At 41.6% G+C, this 23933-nt stretch overlaps 1 protein-coding gene across 6 annotated transcripts in view; it reads right to left on the reverse strand.

Moving 5' to 3' along the window:
• Window positions 1–21957, reverse strand: part of EYA3 (EYA transcriptional coactivator and phosphatase 3) — a 123178-nt gene extending 101221 nt beyond the window's left edge. For 3 of the 6 annotated variants that reach the window (XM_079915913.1, XM_079915912.1, XM_079915914.1), the window contains exon 1: window positions 16–135. The gene's annotated coding sequence lies outside the window, so the exon portion shown is untranslated. Of the gene's footprint in view, window positions 1–15; window positions 136–21366; window positions 21467–21928 lie in introns of those variants that run through there. The other 3 variants (XM_079915916.1, XM_079915922.1, XM_079915917.1) reach the window with 2 other exon arrangements.
• Between the last annotated feature and the right edge of the window lie 1976 nt (window positions 21958–23933).

Genomic DNA, 23933 nt, shown 5'->3' on the forward strand with positions numbered 1-23933 from the left:
GGAGCGGAGACTCACCCAAAGGCTGCAGAGGCCCCACAGCAGGACATGGGGACCGGTCCAAACACACAGGAGAACCAAGCGGCTGCAGGAAACGGCGGCGCTGGTGCGACCCGGATGCGCATCCCTAGAAACCGGAAGTTGGCGGCCAGGGTCATCACACAATCCACACCTCGTTCCAACAGAAGCCTTTGGGCGCATGTGTCAGGCCTCACGTGGAGGGGCGGGGAAGCGCCTAGACCCCGCCCACTCGACCGTCCCGGGAGCCCCGCCCCTAGTTACGGCCCTCCCGGCCCCTCGGTGGTGCTTGGGGCGGGTAGGTTGGTTCATGCGGCGCCTGGGTACCACTGAGGCCCAAGCAGCACCGGTAAAAAAAAAAATACTCAGCACTCATGTTTCAGGAAGGTGTTTTAAGTTGCGTGTAAATCTTGTCTCTCTAAAGCGAAAGTGAAATGTTGGACGTATTTGGTAGATTTAGAAAAACTGTGGGAGGAAGAATCGCTAGGAAATTATGGAAGGCACTTGGAGGGGAGGCTAGCCCAAGGTGATGGTTTTATTCCGGTATTAGTTTATTCCTAATATTGTATTGAGCTTCCAGTTAACTTCTATTTCGTGCACAATATTTTATGTAATAATTTTATCAGAAACGAGGTTTTTAAATGCTTCGTTAACGTTAAATTACTACCCCAATATGGAAAAGGAGCAGGGTTGAATTAAGGTTTTGTGGGGGCCTGAAGTTTATTCAATTCGGGGGCTCTCTTTAAGTAAACCCACAATTACAAATACAATATTAGGTCTAAAAATGAATCTTTAGTGTTAGCAAAGAAATCACAAGTTAAAAAATTTCATAAATAACACAAAATCCAGAAAAAATAAACACTATTAGTTGATACACCTCTAAAGTACGTTTTTTTCCTACCTTTTTTGGCTGTATCTTCTTTGATCACCTTTTCCTATGACAATTTACTAAGCAATATCATTTACCAAGATCCTTGACTCCTGTCTCTGACACCATACATCTAAATCATCAGCAAATTCTTCAGGATCTACCTTTAAAATCTGTCCAGATTGTGACTATTTACTGCCTCTGTTGGTATAAGCCACAGTTAATGTGTGGCTGTTTGCTGTTTTTATACACTTGCCCTTCCAGGGTCTATTAACACAGCAGCAGTGGGCTCCTGTTAAAACCTTAATCAGATCAGGTCCCTCCTCCAGTGGATTCCTATTTCTAAGTGAAAACCAGAATCCTGCATAAGCCTAGAGGACCCTCAAGACTTGACACCCCCCAGTACAAATAACCTCATCTCCTACTCTTTCCATTAACCCTCTTTTCAAGGCACATTGGCCTCTTTGCTATTCTTCTAACCTGCACATAGACTCAGGGTATTTGTGCTTGCTGATCCCTCTGCCCAGAATGTTCTTCCTCCAGATAACTGCATCTTTCACCCTATCACTTCTTTTACATCTTGGTTCAAATGTCACCCTCTCAATGAGAACTTTCCTAACACTATATTTGAAATTAAAGTATTACCCACAAAAATAAACTCAAAATGGATTAAAGACCTAAATGTAAGGCCAGACACTATAAAACTCTTAGAGGAAATCATAGGCAGAACACTCTATGACATAAATCACAGCAAGATTCTTTTTGACCCACCTCCTAGAGACATGGAAATAAAAACAAAAATAAACAAATGGGACCTAATGAAACTTAAAAGCTTTTGCACAGCAAAGGAAAACATAAACAAGATGAAAAGACAACCCTCAGAATGGGAGAAAATATTTGCCAATGAAGCAACTGACAAAGGATTAATCTCCAAAATTTGCAAGCAGCTCATGCAGTTCAATATCAAAAAAACAAACAACCCAATCCAAAAATGGGCAGAAGACCTAAATAGACATTTCCCCAACAAAGATATACAAATTTCCAAAAAACACATGAAAGGATGCTCAACATCACTAACATTAGAGATGTTAGTGATGCAAATCTCTACGAGGTTTTGATTTGCATTTGCATTAAATGCAAATCAAAACTACAATGAGGTATCACCTCACACCAGTCAGAATGGCTATCACCAAAAACTGTACAAACAATAAATGCTGGAGAGGGTGTGGAGAAAAAGGAACCCTATTGAACTGTTGGTGGGAATGTAAATTGATACAGCCACTATGGAGAACAGTATGGAGGTTCCTTAAAAAACTAAAAATAGAATTACCATATGACCCAGCAATCCCACTACTGGACATATACCCTGAGGAAACCATAATTCAAAAAGAGTCATGCACCACAATGTTCATTGCAGCACTATTTACAATAGCCAGGACATGGAAGCAACCTAAGTGTCCATCAACAGATGAATAGATAAAGAAGATGTGGCACATATATATAATGGAATATTACTCAGCCATAAAAAGAAACGAAATTGAGTTATTTGTAGTGAGGTGGATGGACTTAGAGTCTGTCCTACAGAGTGAAGTAAGTCAGAAAGAGAAAAACAAATACTGTATGCTAACACATATATATGGAATCTTAAAAAAAAAAATGGCTCTGAAGAACCTAGGGGCAGGACAGGAATAAAGATGCAGACGTAGAGAATGGACTTGAGGACACGGGGAGGGAGAAGGGTAAGCTGGGACGAAGTGAGAGAGTGGCACGGACATATATACACTACCAAATATAAAATAGAAAGCTAGTGGGAAGCACCCGCATAGCACAGGGAGATCAGCTCGGTGCTTTGTGACCACCTAGAAGGGTGGGATAGGGAGGGTGGGAGAGAGATGCAAGAGGGAGGAGATATGGGGACGTATGTATATGTATAGCTGATTTCACTTGGTTATACAGCAGAAACTAATACACCATTGTAAAGCAATTATACTCCAATAAAGATGTTTTAAAAAATTAAAGTATTACCATCCTCCCTGCACTTCCTAGTCCAGTTCCCTCACTTAATTTTTCTATAATAACATTTTTCCCGTCCAACAATTTGCTAGTGAATTTGGTTTAACACCTTGCCCCCACCCCCATCTCCCTCCCCTTCCTCCCCCCACCAGAATGTGAGCTCCATGAGGGCATGCATGTTTGTCTGTTTTGTTCCCAGATGTATTTCAGTACCAGAACAGAACGTTGCATGTGGAGGGCACCCAATAAATGCTTGTTGACTAAAAGGATCAATTGCTCATTTACTTTGCTTTTGCTCATCCAAAACCATGCAAGCTGAGCCAACAACTCCACCAGGGGGAGCACATGAGTAACCAATGAGGTCTCCCCAGAAAAGTTTTTCCTAAAGCGTACGCATACACATAATTCTAAAACACACCCACAAGAAAGAACACAAATACCTCCCCAGAGCAAAGAATGCTGCACCTTCTATCAATAAAAACCCTCCAATGTCTTCACAGTCCCTTAAGAACAAAATCCAAGCTCTTTATTATGGTCTACAAGGCCCTTCTTGGCCTGCCCTTCCCAACTCTCTGATGTCATTTCCAGCCTCCCTTACCCTCACGTACAGCCATCCTGTTCTCCTTTGTGCTTCTTGTACAAACCAAGCTTTCTTGCCTCAGGGTCTAAGCAAATACCCTTTCTGTTCTCTTGAACACTCCTCTCCAAACCTTCCAATGAATTATTCCTTCTGCTACTTTCAGTTAAATTTCAGTTCTGAAGGCTTCACGCAGGCCCCCCATGACCCCCATCGCCCGTCTAAAGTAGCTCTTCCATCCCCTTCTCATACCTTATCTTTTCTCCATGGTCCCTATCACTATCTGAAATTACCTTGTTTATTTATCGTCTGTCACTAGAAAGTAAGCTCCATGGGGGTCTATATCTCTCTTGTTCACTGCTAAATTCTCAGCACTAGAAGAGTGACTGGCATATAGTAGGTGCTCAATAAACAAAACAAGTAATTACTAATATTTACTGAAGCTTTACTATGTGTTACTTACCATACACAGTAAATATATAAATGCTCATATTTCTCTTTTAATCCTCCCAACAATCTTGGGAAGTATTATGATTATCTCCATTTTAGAGATGAGGAAACTGAGGCAGGGATAAGTTAAGCAACTTGCTCAAGGCCACATAACTGGCAAGAAGCAAACCCATGACTTGAATCCAGGTCTGCAAGACTACAGAGCCCATGATTCCTCTCAAACGACAGGAACAGGGCTTCCCTGGTGGCGCAGTGGTTGAGAGTCCGCCTGCCAATGCAGGAGACACGGGTTCATGCCCCGGTCCGGGAAGATCCCGCATGCCGCGAAGCGGCTGGGCCTGTGAGCCATGGCCGCTGAGCCTGCGCGTCCGGAGCCTGTGCTCCGCAACGGGAGAGGCCACAACAGTGAGAGGCCCGCGTACCGCAAAAAAAAAAAAAAAAAAAAAAAAAAAACCACACTGCAGGAAGAGTAAGTATGGATTCATTTATTTACTAGTTTCTTTTCTCTGACTTCAGACAATTGTGCTTGCTGTCATGGTCAGCAAGAGTGGAAATGTTTGTTGGGGTTTTTTTCCTGCCCTACTGCACTACTCCTGGGGACAGATATCAAGAAATATGCTAGGGACTTACCTGGTGGTGCAGTGGTTAAGAATCTACCTGCCAATGCAGGGGACACGGGTTCGAGCCCTGGTCCAGGAACATGCCACGGAGCAACTAAGCCCGTGCACCATAACTACTGAGCCTGTGCTCTAGAGCCAGTGCGACATAACTACGGAGCCCGTGTGCCACATCTACTGAAGCCCACGTGCCTAGATCCTGTGCTCTGCGACAAGAGAAGCCACCACAATGAGAAGCCCGTGCACCGCAATGAAGAGTAGCCTCCGCTCACTGCAACTAGAGAAAGCCTGCGCCCAGCGACGAAGATCCAAGGCAGCCAAAAAAAAAATAAATGAATGAATTAATTTTTTTAAAAAAAGGAATATGCTAAAAATATGGTTTTGCTCAAGCCGAGTTATAACTACTTAGATATTTGCTATATTATTTCTGTAGATTTGAAATATTTCATTCAAATAGTCCAAAAGTATTATGGCCATGTCTTTCTAAACAAAAGCCAAAATGTAAATCAAAACACAAGCCTAATTACACTAAAGCTATCTAAAAATAAGTTCTCTAAATTATATATTTCCATTAAAAACACATAATGAATCACTGTTTTGTAATAGTTACCAACTTAAACTCTCCTGATTGATCTGAGAGGCTAATGGTCTAGCTTTTGTTTCTGTTGACTTCTCTATGGTACTTAAGGCAATATCTTATTATGTACATGATAGTTCAGCCTCTAAAAGCAATCGATAGTTGATGGGATTGTAAAATGGTGCAACTGCTATGGAAAACAGTAGGGCAGTTCCTCAAAAAATTCAAAATCAAACTACCATATGACCAGCAATCCCACTTCTGAATATATAGCCAAAAGAATTGAAAGCACAGTCTCAAAATGATATTTGCACACCCATGTTTATAGCAGCACTATTCACGATAGCCAAAAGGTAGAAGCAACCCAAATATCCATTGACAGATAAATGGATAAATAAAATAAGGTATATGCATACTTTATTTTTTAAATATACTTTAGAATACAAAGCAGCCTTAAAAACGAAGGAAATTCTGTCACATGATACAATATGGATGAACCTTTAGGGCCATTATGCTAAGTAAAATAAGCTAGTCACAAAAAGACAAATACTGTATGATTCTACTTATCTGAGGTCTTTAAAGTAGTAATTTATATATATGTATATATATATATATATATATATATATATACCAGTGGCTGAGGAATTCCATGGTGGTCCAATGGGTAAGACTCCGAGCTCCCAATGCAGGGGGGCCAGGTTCAATCGCTGGTTGGGGAAATAGATCCTGCACGCATGCTGCAACTAAAGAGTCCGCATCCTGCAATAAGACCCAGTGCAGCCAAAATAAATAAATAAAAATAAACATTAAAAAAAATAAATATACCAGTGGCTGGAGGGAGAGAACAAAGGGGAATTGTGTAATTGGTAGAGAGTTTCAATTCTGTAAGATAAAAAGACTTAGGAGACCTGTTTCACAAAAATGTCAATATACTTAACACTACTGTTAAGTGTACACTGAACTGTACACTTAAAAATGGTAAAGGTGGTAAATTTTATGATATGCTCTTACCACAATAATTACTTAGCTTTTAAAAAGAAATCTACAGCAATCTAGTCATTGATATAATAAAGACGTGGGTCACTTTATGCCTACTCGGCCCTGCATGGACATTATCATAGTCTTTTTCACAGTTTTGTCGAAATTTATACCAGTAAGAAGGCTCTGGAGTGGAATAAATTCACATTTTCAAGATGCGCAGTAACCATTGCTGTCTTTTTTTCTTTTTTGAATTTTCTTTCATTTATTTTTTTATACAGCAGTTTCTTATGAGTCATCCATTTTATACACATCAGTGTATACATGTCAATCCTAATCTCCCAATTCATCACACCACCTACCCCACCGCCACTTTTTCCCCTTGGTGTCCATACGTTTGTTCTCTACATCTGTGTCTCTTCTGTCCTGCAAACTGGTTCATCTGTATCATTTTTTCAGATTCCACATATATGTGTTAACATACGATATTTGTTTTTCTCTTTCAGACTTACTTCATTCTGTATGACAGTCTCTAGGTCCATCAACATCTCTACAAATGACCCAAGTTCGTTCCTTTTTATGGCTGAGTAATATTCCATTGTATATATATACCACATCTTCTGTATCCATTCATCTGTAGATGGGCATTTAGTTTGTTTCCATGACCTGGCTATTGTAAATAGTGCTGCAATAAACATTGGGGTGAATGTGTCTTTTTGAATTATGGTTTTCTCTGGGTATATGGCCAGTAGTAGGATTGCTGGGTCATATGGTAATTCTACTTTTAGTTTCTTAAGGAACCTCCATACTGTTCTCCATAGTGGCTGTATCAATTTACATTCCCACCAACAGTGCAAGAGGGTTCCCTTTTCTCCACACCCTCTCCAGCATTTGTCGTTTGTAGATTTTCTGATGATGCCCATTCTAACTGGTGTGAGGTGATATCTCATTGTAGTTTTGATTTGCATTTCTCTAATAATTAGTGATGTTGAGCAGCTTTTCATGTGCTTCTTGGCCACCTGTATGTCTTCTTTGGAAAAATATCTATTTGGGTCTTCTGCCCATTTTGGATTGGGTTGTTTGTTTTTTTAATATTGAGCTGCATGAGCTGTTTATATATTCTGGAGATAAAACCTTTGTCTGTTGATTCACTTGCAAATATTTTCTCCCATTTTGAGGATTGTCTTTTCATCTTGTTAGTAGTTCCCTTTGCTGTGCAAAAGCTTTTAAGTTTCATTAGGTCCCATTTGTTTATTTTTGTTTTTATTTCCATGTCTCTAGGAGGTGGATCAAAAAAGATCTTGCTGTGATTTATGTCAAAGAGTGTTCTTCCTGTGTTTTCCTCTAAGAGTTTTACAGTGTCCAATCTTATATTTAGGCCTCTAATCCATTTTGAGTTTATTTTTGTGTATGCTGTTAGGGAGTGTTCTAATTTCATTCTTTTACATGCAGCTGTCCAGTTTTCCCAGCACCACTTATTGAAGAAACTGTCTTTTCTCCATTGTATATCCTTGTCACTTTGTCATAGATTAGTTGACCATAGGTGTGTGGGTTTATCTCTGGGCTTTCTTTCCTGTTCCATTGATCTATATTTCTGTTTTTGTGCCAGTACAACATTGTCTTGACTACCGTAGCTTTGTACTATAGTCTGAAGTCAGGGAGTCTGATTCCTCCAACTCCGTTTTTTTCCCTCAAGACTGCTTTGGCTGTTTGGGGTCTTTTGTGTCTCCATACAAATTTTAAGATTTTTGGTTCTAGTTCTGTAAAAAATGCCATTGGTAATTTGATAGGGATTGCATTGAATCTGTAGATTGCTTTGAGTAGTATAGTCATTTTCACAATATTGATTCTTCCAATCCAAGAACATGGTATATTTCTCCATCTGTGTGTATCATCTTTAATTTCTTTCATCAGTGTCTTGTAGTTTTCTGCATATAGGTCTTTTGTCTCCCTAGGTAGGTTTATTCCTAGGTATTTTATTCTTTTTGCTACAGTGGTAAGTGGGAGTGCTTCCTTAATTTCTCTTTCAGACGTTTTATCATTAGTGTATAGAAATGCAAGAGATTTCTGTGCATTAATTTTGTATCCTGCAACTTTACCAAATTCGTTGATTAGCTCTAGTAGTTTTCTGGTGGCATCTTTAGTATTCTCTATGTAAAGTATCATGTCATCTGAAAACAGTGACAGTTTGACTTCTTCTTTTCCAATTTGTATTCCTTTTTTTCTTTTTCTTCTCTGATTGCCGTGGCTAGGATTTTCAAAACTATGTTGAATAATAGTGGTGAGAGTGGACATCCTTGTCTTGTTCCTGATCTTAGAGGAAACGCTTTCAGTTTTTCACCATTGTGAATGTTGTTAGCTGTGGGTTTGTCATACATGGCCTTTATTATGTTGAGGTAGGTTCCCTCTATGCCCACTTTCTGGAGAGTTGTTATCATTAATGGGTGTTAAATTTTGTCAAAAGCTTTTCCTGCATCTATTGAGATGATCATATTGTTTTTATTCTTCAATCTGTTAATATGGTGTATCACATTGATTGATTTGTGTATATTGAAGAATCCTTGCATCCCTGGGACAAATCCCACTTGATCATGGTGTATGATCCTTTTAATGTGTTGTTGGATTCTGTTTGCTAGTATTTTGTTGAGGATTTTTGCATCTGTATTCATGAGTGATATTGGTCTGTAATTTTCTTTTTTTGTAGTATCTTTTTCTGGTTTGGTATCAGGGTGATGGTGGCCTCATAGAATGAGTTTGGGAGTATTCCTTCCTCTGCAATTTTTTGGAAGAGTTTGAGAAGGATGGGTGTTAGCTCTTCTCTAAACGTTTGATAAAATTCACCTGTGAAGCCATCTGGTCCTGGACTTTTGTTCGTTGGAAGATTTTAATCACAGTTTCAATTTCATTACTTGTGATTGGTCTGTTCATATTTTCTATTTCTTCCTGGTTCAGTCTTGGAAGGTTATACCTTTCTAAGAATTTGTCCATTTCTTCCAGGTTGCCCATTTTATTGGCATAGATCTGTCTGTAGTAATCTCTTAGGATGCTTTGGATTTCTGCAGTGCCTGTTGTAACTTCTCCTTTTTCATTTCCAATTTTATTGATTTGAGTCCTCTCCCTCTTTTTCTTGATGAGTCTGGCTAATGGTTTATCAATTGTTTTTATCTTCTCAAAGAACCAGCCTTTAGTTTTATTGATCTTTGCTATTGTTTTCTTTGTTTCTATTTCATTTATTTCTGCTCTGATCTTTATAATTTCTTTCCTTCTACTAACTTTGGGTTTTCTTTGTTCTTCTTTCTCTAGTTCCTATAGGTGTAAGGTTAGATTGTTTATTTGAGATGTTTGTTGTTTCTTGAGGTAGGATTGTATTGCTATAAACTTCCCTCTTAGACTTCCCTGGTGGCGCAGTGGTTGAGAGTTCGCCTGCTGATGCAGGGGACACGGGTTCGTGCCCCGGTCCGGGAAGATCCCACATGCCGCGGAGTGGCTGGGCCCATGAGCCATGGCCGTTGAGCCTGCGCATCCGGAGCCTGTGCTCCGCAACGGGAGAAGCCACAAGAGTGAGAGGCCTGTGTACCGCAAAAAAAAAAAAAAAAAAAAACAACTTCCCTCTTAGAACTGCTTTTGCTGCAACCCATTGGTTTTGGATCATCGTGTTTTCATTGTCATTTGTCCCTAGATATTTTTTAATGTCCTTTTTGATTTCTTCAGTGATCTCTTGGTTATTTAGTAACGTATCGTTTAGCCTCCATGTGTTTGTGTTTTTTACGTTTTTTTTCTGTAATTGATTTCTAATCGCATAGTGTTATGGTCAGAAAAGATGCTTGATATGATTTCAATTTTCCTTAATTTACTGTGGCTTGATTTGTGACCCAAGATGTGACCTATCCTGGAGAATGTTCCGTGCGTACTTGAGAAGAAAGTGTAATCTGCTGTTTTTGGATGGAATGTCCTATAAATATCAATTAAATCTATCTGGTCTATTGTGTCTTTTAAAGCTTCTGTTTCCTTGTTTATTTTCATTTTGGATGATCTGTCCATTGGTGTAAGTGAGGTGTTAACGTTTCCCACTATTATTGTGTTACTGTCAATTTCCTCTTTTATAGCTGTTAGCAGTTGCCTTATGTATTGAGGTGCTCCGATGTCAGGTGCATATATATTTATAACTGTTATATCTTCTTCTTGGATTGATCCCTTGATCATTATGTAGTGTCCTTCCTTGTCTCCTGTAACATTCTTTATTTTAAAGTCTATTTTATCTGATATGAGTATTGCTACTCCAGCTTTCTTTTGATTTCCATTTGCCTGGAATATCTTTTTCCATCCCCTCATTTTCAGTCTGTATGTGTCCCTAGGTCTGAAGTGGGTCTCTTGTAGACAGCGTATATATGGGTCTTGTTTTTGTACCCATTCAGCAAGCTGTGTGTTTTGGTTGGAGCATTTAATCCATTCACGTTTAAGGTAATTATCAATATGTATGTTCCTATGACCATTTTCTTAATTGTTTTGGGTTTGTTTTTTGTAGGTCCTTTTCTTCTCTTGTGTTTCCCACTTAGAGAAGTTCCTTTAGCATTTGTTGTAGAGCTGGTTTGGTGGTGCTGAATTCTCTTAGCTTTTGCTTGTCTGTAAAGCTTTTGATTTCTCCATCGAATCTGAATGAGATCCTTGCTGGGTAGAGTAATCTTGGTTGTAGGTTCTTCCCTTTCATCACTTTAAGTATATCATGCCTCTCCCTTCTGGCTTGTAAAGTTTCTGCTGAGAAATCAGCTGCTAACCTTATGTGAGTTCCCTTGTATGTTATTTGTCATCTTTCCCTTATTGCTTTCAATAATTATTCTTTGTCTTTAATTTTGCCAGTTTGACTACTGTGTGTCTCAGCATGTTTCTCTTTGGGTTTATCCTGCCTGGGACTCTCTGCGCTTCCTGGACTTGGGTGGCTATTTCCTTTCCCATGTTAGGGAAGTTTTCGACTATAATCTCTTCAAATATTTTCTCGGGTACTTTCTCCCTCTCTTCTCCTTCTGGGATCCCTATAATGCAAATGTTGTCATGTTTAATATTGTCCCAGAAGTCTCTTAGGCTGTCTTCATTTCTTTTCCACAGCAGTGAATTCCACCATTCTGTCTTCCAGGTCACTTATCCATTCTTCTGCCTCAGTTATTCTGCTATTGATTCCTTCTAGTGTAGTTTTCAGTTCAATTATTGTATTGTTCATCTCTGTTTGTTCTTTAATTCTTCTAGGTCTTTGGTAAACATTTCTTGCATCTTCTCGATCTTTGCCTCCATTTTTTTCCCGAGGTCCTGGATCATCTTCACTATCATTATTCTGAATTCTTTTTCTGGAAGGTTGCCTATCTCCACTTCATTTAGTTGTTTTTCTGCAGTTTTATCTTGTTCCTTCGTCTTGTACATAGCCCTCTGCCTTTTGATCTTGTCTATCTTTCTGTGAATGTGGTTTTTGTTCCACAGGCTGCAGGACAGTAGTTCTTCTTCCTTCTGCTGTCTTCCCTCTGGCGGTTGAGGCTATCTAAGAGGCTTATGCAAGTTTCCTGATGTAAGCGACTGGTAGTGGGTAGAGCTGGCTGTTGCTCTGGTGGGCAGAGCTCAGTAAAACTTAATCTGCTTGTCTTCTGTTGGGTGGGGCTGGGTTCCCTCCCTGTTGGTTTTTTGACCTGATGCGACCCAACACTGGATCCTACCCAGGCTCTTTCGTGGGGCTAATGGCAGACTCTGGGAGGGCTCACGCCAAGAAGTACTTCCCAGAACTTCTGCTGCCAGTGTCCTTGTCCTCACAGTGAGACACAGCCACCCCCCGCCTCTGCAGGAAACCCTCCAACACTAGCAGATACATCTGGTTCAGTCTCCTATGGGGTCACTGCTCCTTCCTCTAGGTCCTGATGTGCACACTATTTTGTGAATGCCCTCCAAGAGTGGAGTCTCTGTTTCCCCCAGTTCTGTCGAAGCTCTGCAGTCAAATCCTGCTAGCCTTCAAAGTCTGATTCTCTAGGAATTCCTCCTCCCGTTGCCGGTCCCCCAGGTTGGGAAGTCTGACGTGGGGCTCAGAACCTTCACTCCAGTGGGTAGACTTCTGTGGTATAAGTGTTCTCCAGTTGTGAGTCACCCACCCAGCAGTTACGGGATTTGATTTTATTGCAATTGCTTTCCTCCTACTGTCTCATTGTGGCTTCTCCTTATCTTTGGATGTGTGGTATCTTTTTTGGTGAGCTCCAGTGTCTTCCTATTGATGATTGTTCAGCAGTTAGTTGTGATTCCGGTGCTCTCACAAGAGGGAGTGACAGCACGTCCTTCTACTCTGCAATCTTGAACCAAATCCCATTGCTGTCTTTCTATTTATTTATTTGTTTGTTTATTTATTTATTTACTTATGGCTGTGTTGGGTCTTCATTGCTGTGCATGGGCTTTCTCTAGTTGCGGTAAGCGGGGGCTACTCTTCCTTGTGGTGTGCGGGCTTCTCATTGTCGTGGCTTCTCTTGTTGTGGAGCATGGGTTCTAGGTGCACAGGCTTCAGTAGTGTGGCACATGGGCTCAGTAGTTGTGGCTTGTAGGTTCTAGAGTGCAGGCTCAGTAGTTGTGGTACACCAGCTTAGTTGCTCAGTGGCATGTGGGAATCTTCCTGGACCAGGGCTGGAACCCGTGTCCCCTGCATTGGCAGGCAGATTCTTAACCACTGTGCCACCAGGGAAGCCCCCCATTGCTGTCTTTAGAGCAAAGCATTTCCAGTCTCCTGAGTATGTTATCTTTACTTTAACCACAGACATCTTTTCCATACGGTTACTATTATTCATATTTTTCCCCAACAAATCAGTATCATTTGGAAATACCCAAGATCTGTTGCTCTGTAGAGAATAATTCTTGAACAAAACTAGGGTGTTCTAGTACATCTCACCAGACAGGATTAAAATTATGACCCTGGAAATCTACATGAGATATAAATGGAACATTTTCTGCATCTTTACCACAGGCAGTTTTGTATTCATTAATATCACACTTGAAGTGTATTCTGGTTATCTATTGCTATGTAACAAAACTCAGTGGTTTAAAACAACCACTGTATAATATCTCACAAGTTTTGAGTCAGGAATTTGGGCAGGCCTGATTTGGGTGATTCCTTTCTTCCATCTGGAATGAATCAGAGTTCATTGGTAATGTTCTAACTGGCAGCTAGGCTGATCTGGAGGGTCCAACACAGTCTTATTCATATGCCTGGCACTTGATGGGAATGCCTGAAAGGCTGGGTTTAGCTGTGTAGTCTCAGAGCCTCTCCACATGGTCTGTCCATCAGGGTAGTTGAACTTTTTACATGGCAGAGACAGGTCCTGGAAGCTGCATTTCTTTTAAGGCCAGCCTGGAAACTGACAGAGCATCACTTCCATCCACTGGTCAAAACAATCATAAAGCTCATCTAGATTCAAGGAAGGCAACGTAGACCCCAGACACTGTCAGAGTAACTTGGACCTCTTGCCACTATTGTTATCTTTCTGATGTTCACCCGAAGAGCTCCTGAGGAGACATTCATTTTGATGTGTATCTACCCGTTTATTTAGCAACTAGTTTGTAATATTTTAGGCTCTGAGGACACAGCAGAAAACAAATCAGACAAAAACCTCTGCCTGCATGGAGCTCACATTCCAGTCAATCCATAGTCAGAAATCTAGTGAGTTGACTAGCTTCAGTTGGGGTTAAACATCTATTCCCACTTCCTTCTAGTGAGCCTTTTTATATTGCAGAAGTGAGAAGGTTAAAGATGGCATTTCTCAGGCTCCCTTTCAGCTAGGATTCTGTTGGGGTTTTTTTGTTTGTTTTTTTGTTTTTGTTTTTTGTTTTTTGCGGTACGCGGGCCTCTCACTGTTGTGGCCTCTCCCGTTGCGGAGCACAGGCTCCGGACGCGCAGGCTCAGCGGCCATGGCTCACGGGCCCAGCCGCTCCGCGGCATGTGGGATCTTCTCGGACTGGGGCACGAACCCGTATTCCCTGCATCGGCAGGCGGACTCTCAACCACTGTGCCACCAGGGAAACCCCAGCTAGGATTCTGGATGAAAGCTCGGTATTGCCAGTTAGATGCACTTGGGTAAGATTTACAAGGTGGAAATGAGGAAGAGACCATTTTCCTGCACTTTGGCCATTTCTACTGGCCAATAGGGTCATCACTGGAGACATGGGGTTTTCCTGCAGCAGTCTTTCCATTTCCAGTCTCCAGCTCCATGAGTTGGGAAGGCAGCTGTAGCAACAGTGGCCACCAAAGGAGAGCTACTCAATCCTAGCTTTCTGACCCCTGAATCTTAATTGTAGAGAAGTATGACCATGTTCTTGAAATTAGTGATTCTTGAGTTGACCTCTGATTCTCTCTCCTCCAGATTTTCAATGATTTACAATGATTTTGTAAGCATTCAATTTCCTGAAATTAATTGCTTTCTGCTTTAAACATCTAGAAAGATTTCTGTTGCCTGTGCTGAAAACTGACTGAGAAGGTATGATATTAAAATTAAAATACTCAGTTCCCACCAACTCTGCCTTCTAGGTAGACCCTTTATATTCATCTGATGATTACATTAGAATCCCTCACATGGAAATCTGAGCATCTGATGTTCTTGACTTTAGCCCCTCCCAGACAGCTCTGCAGCTTTCCAGGCACAGGGTGAACCTGACCAGGTCCCTGGTAGAGAGAAAGCCAAGTGTTAGACCAGAGAGCAAGTCCCGGGAATCACGTGAAGCTTGGAAAGTGCCATTGCAGCAACCAAGGGACCCAAGGTACCATCTCAGCATTAGCTCTTGAGAGACAGGACAGCCTAGTTCCTCCCCTGCTCCATGGCAGTGTGCTTTAAAGCTCTGAAATGGGAATAAGAATACTAGTCCTAATTCACAGAGTTTTGTAAACTATACAGTACTACACAAATATAAGAGGCTACATAGTATCTGGACTGGTTGTTCTTAAAGTATGGAGGTCTCTGAGCCACTATCAGGGAGTAAGTGAAATTAAAAATAATATTAATGCAGCATTTTATTTTTTTACCCTTATTCTCTCAGAAAGTGTGGTGTTTTCCAGAGACTCTCTGATGCCATAGCTGTTCTGATGGCTAACTGGAATATATGCTGGTGTATTCTTTATTTTTAAAATTTCTGTTTTAATTTCTAAAAGAGAAAATATTAATAGCTGTAATCCATATAAACAAAAGTTCTTTGGGGGGTCCTAAATAATTTTTAGGAGTGTTAAAGGATCCTGAAATAAAAACATTTGAGAACCGCTGACTTAGGCCCTTGTGTATACCCATTCTCGTACTATCTGTAATGGCCCCCACTCTAACCATTTCTGGTTGCCTGATTCCCACTCATGGTCATAACCCTGCCATGTCCAGCACTCTTCTACTAGGATGCCTTTCTATTTTGATTAACATACTTGAGACAGTATGTTCTTGCACAGATGTCTAGTAGCATTTGTCTTGGCACAGCCTTGGGACGCCATATAACTGTGACCTGTCTTCATGGGCAACACTAAACCCACAGCCCAGTCCCTTGCTTTACTTTCCTTTCTGGCTGGACTCATCTGGGATACCTGGTTTCTGCCCCTGCTTTCACCCTATTTAATATTAATCTCACCCACTTTGGCCCCCTGTTCCTACTTGTTGTTCCCCTCCTGTTCAAGTGGCCACCTGCTATGGGGATCATTGCCAGCTGCCCACAGCTAAACTGAGCCATCCCCACCCCTTAGCCCTGTCCAGTTGGATAGCTTGAGCTGGGTCAGACTGAAGCCTCTTGGAAGTTTCCTGCCAACCACATAATGGATTAATACTTGCTTTTAATTTTGACTATAACTTCCACCAAAAATGTTGTTATCTGTGTATTTGTACTCTATAACTAGATTTAAAATTAAAACATAAACTGTTAGCACTGAATATTTCTTGTGGGTAGGATTAAAGAGACTTAATTTCTATGTTGTATGTATCTATCTGTAAAGTTTGCTTTTTGTTTTTTTTTTTTTTTTTACTATAGTGAGAATATATAGAGGTTAAGAACAAAGGCTCTGGAAAGAGATTGTGTCTGATCTCCCAGAACTCCCTGGCTATCCCACCACTGTGTGACACTGGACAAGTCAAGTACTTTCTCAGTGCCTCATTTTTCTCACCTTTAAAATGGAGATTTTTTTTTTGCAGTACGCAGGCCTCTCACCACTGCGGCCTCTCCCGTTGCAGAGCACAGGCTCCGGACGCGCAGGCCCAGCGGCCATGGCTCACGGGCCCAGCCGCTCTGCAGCATGTGGGATCCTCCTGGACCGGGGCATGAACCCATGTCCCCTGCATCGGCAGGCGGACTCCCAACCACTGCGCCACCAGGGAAGCCCTAAAAAGGAGATTTTAAAAACCACTTATCGAAGAAGAAGGAGGAGGAGGGGGAGAGGGAAGGAGAGAAGGAGAAGAAAGTCCTTATAGGGTTGTATGAGCATTAAATATATGTAAAGTGTTTAGAATTATGTCAGATATCTATCTATATAAGTGATTAAAAATCAAAATAGAATGGAGAAATAGAAGGTACATTATGAAGCTTTCATGAGTTTAGAGATACAGGAAAACGTTATAATAAACCATAAAGGTCTGATCTTTATCAGGAAACTTGAGAAGATGAGAAGCTATTAATCTAAGTGCTTTAGAGAATGCCAACACCGGATTATCCATCCTCCTTTGTTTAGAAAGATAAGGAAGAAGGCTAGTGAATTTTTACATAGGAGTTACTGTAAAATTTAAGACAGATCCAAATGGCTTCCAAATCATGTCATTATAAAAAGACTGTCTAAGTCTTTTAATTAAAAAGACAAAGAGCTTTTCTATAATATTGGAATGTTTGTTTTAATGATTCCAGGAAGTATTTACTTGTAACCCTGAGGCTAATAATTCTTATTATAGAAAACTACATTTTTTTTTAGAAAGCTACATTTTAAAAAGAATGTTTGTTGTAGAAAACAGTGGTTATTCATTTAAAGCTGTAAACTATTTTTGTTATAGAAGGTTAATTTTATCCCAGTTTGGTGATAAATTAACCCCCTATGACCTCACTGATCTAGATCTAATTAACTTGACAAGTATAAAAGTCTAGGCAGAGTCTCTTAAATTTGATAATGCATGGAAATACTTTCCTTCATGTGAAAAAGTTATCTTATAAAAGATTAAATATAAAACTACTCTAACAGATTAACTTTAAAAAGCAATACAAAGAATGAAATTCTGATACATGCTACAACACGGATGAGCTTTGAAAACATTATGTCAACTGAAATAAGTCAAACACAAAGAACAAATACTGTATGATTCCACCTGATGAGGTGCCTAGAATAGGCAAATTCACAGAGACAGAAAGTAGAATAGAGGTTACCAAGGTTACCAGGAGCTGGGGGAAGGGAGAATGGGGACTTATTGTTTATTGGTACAGAGCTTCTGTTTGGGATGATGAAAAAGTTCTGGAAATAGATAGTGGTGATGGCGTACAACCTTGACAATATACTTAATGCCACTGAATTCTTCACTTAAAAACAGTTAAGATGGCAACTTTTATGTTATGCATATTTTACCACAATAAAAAAATACTATACAAAAAAAAAGCAGTTCAAAGGAAACAATGTAATATTTTCTAAAAGACAACTAACCTGGATTAAAACATCAATGACATGAAAAATCCAAAAATGTAGAGGAATTGCTCTAGATTTAAAGAAAATAGAGGGAATTCTCTGGAGGTCCAGTGGTTAGGACTTGGCCCTTTCACTGCTGTGGGCCCAGGTTAAATCCCTGGTCGAGGAATTAAGATTCCACAAGCCACGCGGTGCAGCCAAAAAATAAATAAATAAAAGAGAATAGAGAGACCCCAAAACCAAGTGCAATGAGTGAACTTTAATTCAATTCTGATCTGGAAAAAAATCTATAAAATATATTCTTGTATCAATTGAGGAAATTTGAACATGAACTTGCAATTAGAAGATATTATAGAATATATATTAACTTTCTTAGATGTGGTAATAGTATTGCATTTATGTAGACGAGTGTTGTTATCCTCCGGAGATACATGAATTATTCACTATTTAAAGGCTAAAGGGCCATGATATCTATGGCTTTCAAATAGTTCATAAAATTTTTTAAATGCAGAGAGAAATTAAAGCAAATGTAGCAGGACTTTCCTGGTAGCGCAGTGGTTTAGAATCCGCCTGCCAACGCAGGGTGCACGGGTTCGATCCCTGGTCCGGGAAGATCCCACATGCCACAGAGCAACTAAGCCTGCGTGCCACAACTACTGAAGCCAGCATGCCTAGAGCCCGTGCTCCGCAACAAGAGAAGCCACCACAATGAGAAGCCCGCGCACCGCAACGAAGAATAGCCCCCACTCTCCACAGCTAGAGAAAGCCTGCGCAGCAACGAAGACCCAACGCAGCCAAAAATAAATAAATAAAATTTTTAAAAAATAAAGCAAATGTAGCAAAACGTTAGCAGTTGTTGAATTTAGAGGAAGGGTAGATGTGTGCTCATTGTTTTATTCTTTCAACTATCGTGCATATTTGAGAATACTAGAAAAACCCAGAATCTTGATATTTCATCACAGGGAGAACAGTGTTTGTAGGGAACACTTGCTAGTTGTGCTCACCCAGCACACATAGCCCTCTTCCTGTAACAGCACTTCCATTTACCTTCTGGGCATTACCCTCCCCCAGTGTATGCCCACTTACTCTAAATTTCAGTCTAGGTGTCCTCTCCTTCCCTGAACCAAGAGGGTAGGTGCACAGCCCATGTCAGGTCAATCAAACGCTCCCTTGTAAGAACTTAACCCAGGGTAGATTAACACAAGGCACACCTGAGAGTGCCTGGAGGTACCGCTCAGCACTTCCTGCTTCCCAACTCCCTAGAGCTACCCTGTGTGCTTTTTCTGAGGCTTGCCATTTAGCTTTTGCCTCAGTGAGCTAACCTATTCTTTCCAATAAAATATTGTTGTTGTCATGAAGACCAGAATTGGTCACTGATTTTGACCAGTGAACCATTTTAACACCAATCCAATGTTTTTTTTACAAAAAACAAACACACAAAAAGCAAACAAAAACAAAAAAACACCTACAGAAGAAAGAACACCTACAGAGAAAATGCCTAGCATGAAAAATCTATTGCTTTTATAGGAGGGTTAAAATCTTCCAGGCCGGAGACAAATTACAATTGTGAAGTGAGCTGTGAACCATAAAAACAATTTAAAAATTCAGAGTTTGAACAAGTGAAAGGTGAGAGACATATTAAATTTACTCTCTCCCTGGAATGCAGTCTCACTTTACTACGAAAGTAGGCAATGGGAGTGAAAGCAAGCGGAAAGCAGAAAAAGCTTCACCGCCTCAGCAGAGGATGGAATCTCGCGATAATATGGCTGCCGTTTACCAAGCGCCCACCGCCCTAGGCACCGAGTTAGTCCTTCATATCCGTCACCTCACTGAATTCTCCCAACGGCAAATTTATTATCTATTATTTGGCTGTATATACTCTGATTATCTGCACTACACAAACCTGGGGCTCAAGATTGTTAAACCTCTAAGTCGTAGACCTAGAAGGAGGAGGGGCAGGATCCAAACTCAGACGTGTGACTACAGCACTGGGGCCGTAGCACCAGGAGGGCGAGCGAGCTCCAGCTTCCTGGTCCAGCCTCAGATCAGCATCCCAGCGGCCTAAGCCGCTCCCCTTCAAGTTCCTGAGCCAATCCAGAGAGCGGTCAATAGATGCTGAGAGACTCTGCTTCTCTCCACCCACTCTGGACCCAAGAGCCTCCTTTGCAGACACCTTCCACAGCACCCAGTTCCTGGCTCTCAAGGGTCTCCTGAGTCACCTCTGCTACCCGCAAGAACTGGGTCCGGGGGAGCCGTAGCCACCTCTGTGCCACACACTCCCAAGTTATGGCACCTGCTAACCCCCGCTTCGCCGTGTTAACTTCATCGACAGAAAGTAGATTTCTCCCGCTCCCATTCGCCTTGACCTAGTAAAGCCTAAAGGATATAAGCATGGCTTTTGGAGCCAGATACACCTAGGTTCAAGTCCCTGCATCACCACTGCCTGCCCGTGTGTAAGTTTCTTCATCTTCAGGCTCCCAACCTAAAATTACGAATGATAACCCTATCTTTATAGCAGGCTTGTTGTGAGGATAAGATGCACTAACCTACAGAAAGCATCTAGCACAGTGCATGGCCCTTTGTAAGCACTTGATAAACAACAGTTCTTATTTTCTTACTTTCATTGTTATCCCCACACTGTAGTCTGTCCAGCCTTTCAACCCTGATTTTGTACTTTGGGGTCTAGATCTCCTGCCTTCTCTTGTCAATTTTTTTTTTTTTTTCTCTCTCTAGAAGTGAATCCAAACCCTGGGAGGGTTCCCAGTTCACCGGTGGGTCTTCTTCATTTAGACAGATCTTCCAGAAACAAGAATTTAGCTTGCCTGACGTTTTCATTTATAAAACTTATTTCCAGGTAGAGTTTTGCTGCAATGCCCACCAGTTTTCATCTAGAACTTGAATGTAGGTGATTATGCCCCTGGGAGCACCAGTAAAGGATGGAGAGGTCACGAGGTGGGGCTGGAGCCTGGGCCTCAAGTCAGCTGGGCCTGACCCTGCTCTTGCTGGCTGTGAGGCGTGCACACTACTTCTCAACTCCGAACCTTAATTTCCTCAGCTATAACATGGAGAGTCTGGCTCTTAAGGAATCCACGAGATAGCAACTGGAAAGCCCATGTGCCTGGCACAGAGTAGGCAAGGGTAATGTCAGTTTCCTTTCCCCTAGCAGACCATCACTGTCTTGAAGTACTACCATTAGCATCCTAAAAGAGAGGTCCCACCCCTAAGGAAGCAAGGCTTCCCCTCTCCTATTGCATTTTCTGCCTTTTCCCTAGTCACTCCTTTTGCTTCTCTGAACCTTAGTCATTCTGCAGTTGGGGGTGGGGCAACACAGGAAAGAGAGGCGGTTCCTGGGACTCAGCCAGCCGCAAAGTGGCCCTGCTCAGATGCCATCTGGTCAGGAGCCAGACTTGCTGCTTAGAAAAGCACATACGTTCTGAGCACTACTACCTAAGGGAAAACTCTGAGACACTTCAAAAGCAGCAGTAAAGATGATTAAAGAGCTAGAGAAAAGGGCCTGTGAGGAAAGTCTATAGAACCTAGATTGTTAGGTTAAGGAAGTGAAGGCAGGAGGGGAAGCCTGGGCTTCTGAGAAACAAGTTTCCAAAGAGACGAAGCCAAACAAAATAAAATACGTACAGTGGTAGGTCAATGTTGTAGATTGGGAGGGGTGAGTGGTGGGTGACAGTGGAAGGGTCTTGGCGGGTCCACTGAGGCAGGACCTGAAGTCGGGGGATTTCTGTAAGAAAAAGAATGCAAAATTATTACCACAAAATTGCTAGGGCCCTTCCTGGGCTTTGAATGGTATATGCTGGTGAGGGACCCTGAAGCTCTGTTGATATCACCTCTAATCAAGTAAATTTACTTCCAATCGATGGTGTGACAAGTGAGCTGGTAACAGATCTGAGAAACGGTCACAAAGCTTGATTGTTCTGCAAACTCTGCCTGGCAATGCCTTCTTCCCCTAACTAATGCCTTTTTAGCCTGCAAAACGCAATGCCAGCCTGCTCTCCTCTCAGACATCTTACCAGATGCAGCCCTTCCCCGCCACAGTGGTTCAGTGCCTCCCCTTCACGTGTGCACCAGTCGTCTGTCACACACTGCGCTTACATTGACCACTCCACCTGTGCATTAGTTATCTAATGCTGCATAACACATTTCTCTAAAATGTAATGGCTTAGAACCATAGGCATTATCTCACCATTTCTGTGGATCAGGCGTCCGGGCATGGTTTGTCTTAAGGCTCAGCTGGAAGAGATCGGCTTCCCAGCTCACATGATTGTTGGCAGGATTCAGTTCCTCATAGGCTGTTGGACTGAGGCCTCAATTCCTCAAGAGCTGCTGGCCGGAGGCCTCCCTCAGTTCCTTGCCATGTAGACCTCTCCGTCAAGCAAGCATGGCAGCTGGCTTCATCAGAGTGAGCACATGAGAGGGCAAGAGACAGAGTGGCAGCAAAGTGACAGTCACAGTCCTTTGTAACCTAATCACAGAGGTGACATCCTATCACTTTGGTCATATTCCATTCATTAGAAACAACTCACTAGGTCCAGCTCACACTCACATGCAGGGAATTACACAAAGTCATAAATACCAGCAGGTGGGGGTCATTTGGAACCTTGTCCGGAGCTGCCTACTGCAAATGTCACTCCTGCTCCATCTTGTCACTGCCTGTTGTCCTGCCTGTCCCTGCCAGTCCATTATGAGTGCTTTGAAGACAGGAACCACAATTTACTCACATCTTAGTGCCCCTTAGCGACTAGCACAGGCCTCTGGGGCTTGTTCAGTGAATGGATAATGAATAAATGAATGACTGGTTATTCCCTGTAGCAGAAATGGAACCAAAGGCAAGTGTATCATTTTAATTAAGAGAGTGTGCTATTTATTACCTTTTCACCCAGTCACTGCATTTCTAGAAAATTAAGGAAATAATCAGGAAAGTAATTACAAGGATATATTTAGAAGTTTGTAAGTTAGTTGCAAGGATGGTCTATAGAATTGTTTATAACAGCAAACATCCCCCTCAAAAACAAAAACAACTAACCTGTAAACTACCTGAATGTCCAATAATAAAGGATTGATTAAATGCATTATGTTACAGTCCTACAATGGATATTCTGAAGTCATTAAGGTGAAAAATATTGAACAGTAGTAAATGACAGGGAAAGATGTACATATATATAGATGTAGGTATATATAATATTGTACATTATTTTAATATTGTATAATGCACATTATTTATTGTACATCTAGAAAGCAGGTTACAAAGCAGTGTATGTATTTCACATTTTTACAAAGTAAATATACACATAGAAAAAGTCTGGAAGGATTTAATCAGTTTTGAATGGCCATGAGGTTCAGATAAACTGATTTTAAATTGCTTAAACAAACAGGTATGTGTTTCTTTTTTTGTTTGTTTTTTTCACATAACAAGATGTCTGAAAGTAGGCAGCCTCTGGCCTTGGTTCTCTCTGGCTCAGTATCACCGCAGTTCTTTAGGCCTTCCCCTCATGCTTGCCACCTCATGGTCATAAGATGGCTGCCCCAGCTCCAGGAATCACATACACATTCAAAGAAGGAAGAACAGCTAAGGGGAAGCTCCAGTCATGACTAACTCTTTACTAGGAAAGCAAAAGGTTCTCCAGAAGTCCCCCACTATACTTCCCTAACTCTCTCATTGGCTGAGTGACATGGACATTCCCAGCTACAAGGGAGGCTGGGGACACTAGAAACAGAAATTTCATGATTGGCTTCGAAAGTCGTGATGTATACCCTAGTTACACAACTACCTAAACAAACTTGAAGGTCTGTTAGCAAAGAAGGGAGCAGGGACATTGGGTAGGCAACTAGATCTTGCCCCCTTTAGATAGGACATGCTGTCCACTTTGTCACTGTCACTATCACCTCACTCCTTCTAGTCTTACACCTGGATTGCTCTACTCAGTTAATCATCTGCTAGTCCCTGAGGGCATCTGAGCTTTCAACACTTGAATATAAAACTCAAGATTAGGGGGCTTCCCTGGTGGCGCAGTGGTTGAGAATCTGCCTGCCAATGCAGGAGACACGGGCTCGAACCCTGGTCTGGGAATATCCCACATGCAGTGGAGCAACTGGGCCCGTGAGCCACAATTACTGAGCCTGCGCATCTGGAGCCTGTGCTCCGCAACAAGAGAGGCCGCGATAGTGAGAGGCCCGCGCACCGTGATGAA

Source organism: Stenella coeruleoalba (genome assembly GCF_951394435.1).
Source record: "Stenella coeruleoalba genome assembly, chromosome: 1".
NCBI lineage: Eukaryota > Metazoa > Chordata > Mammalia > Artiodactyla > Delphinidae > Stenella > Stenella coeruleoalba.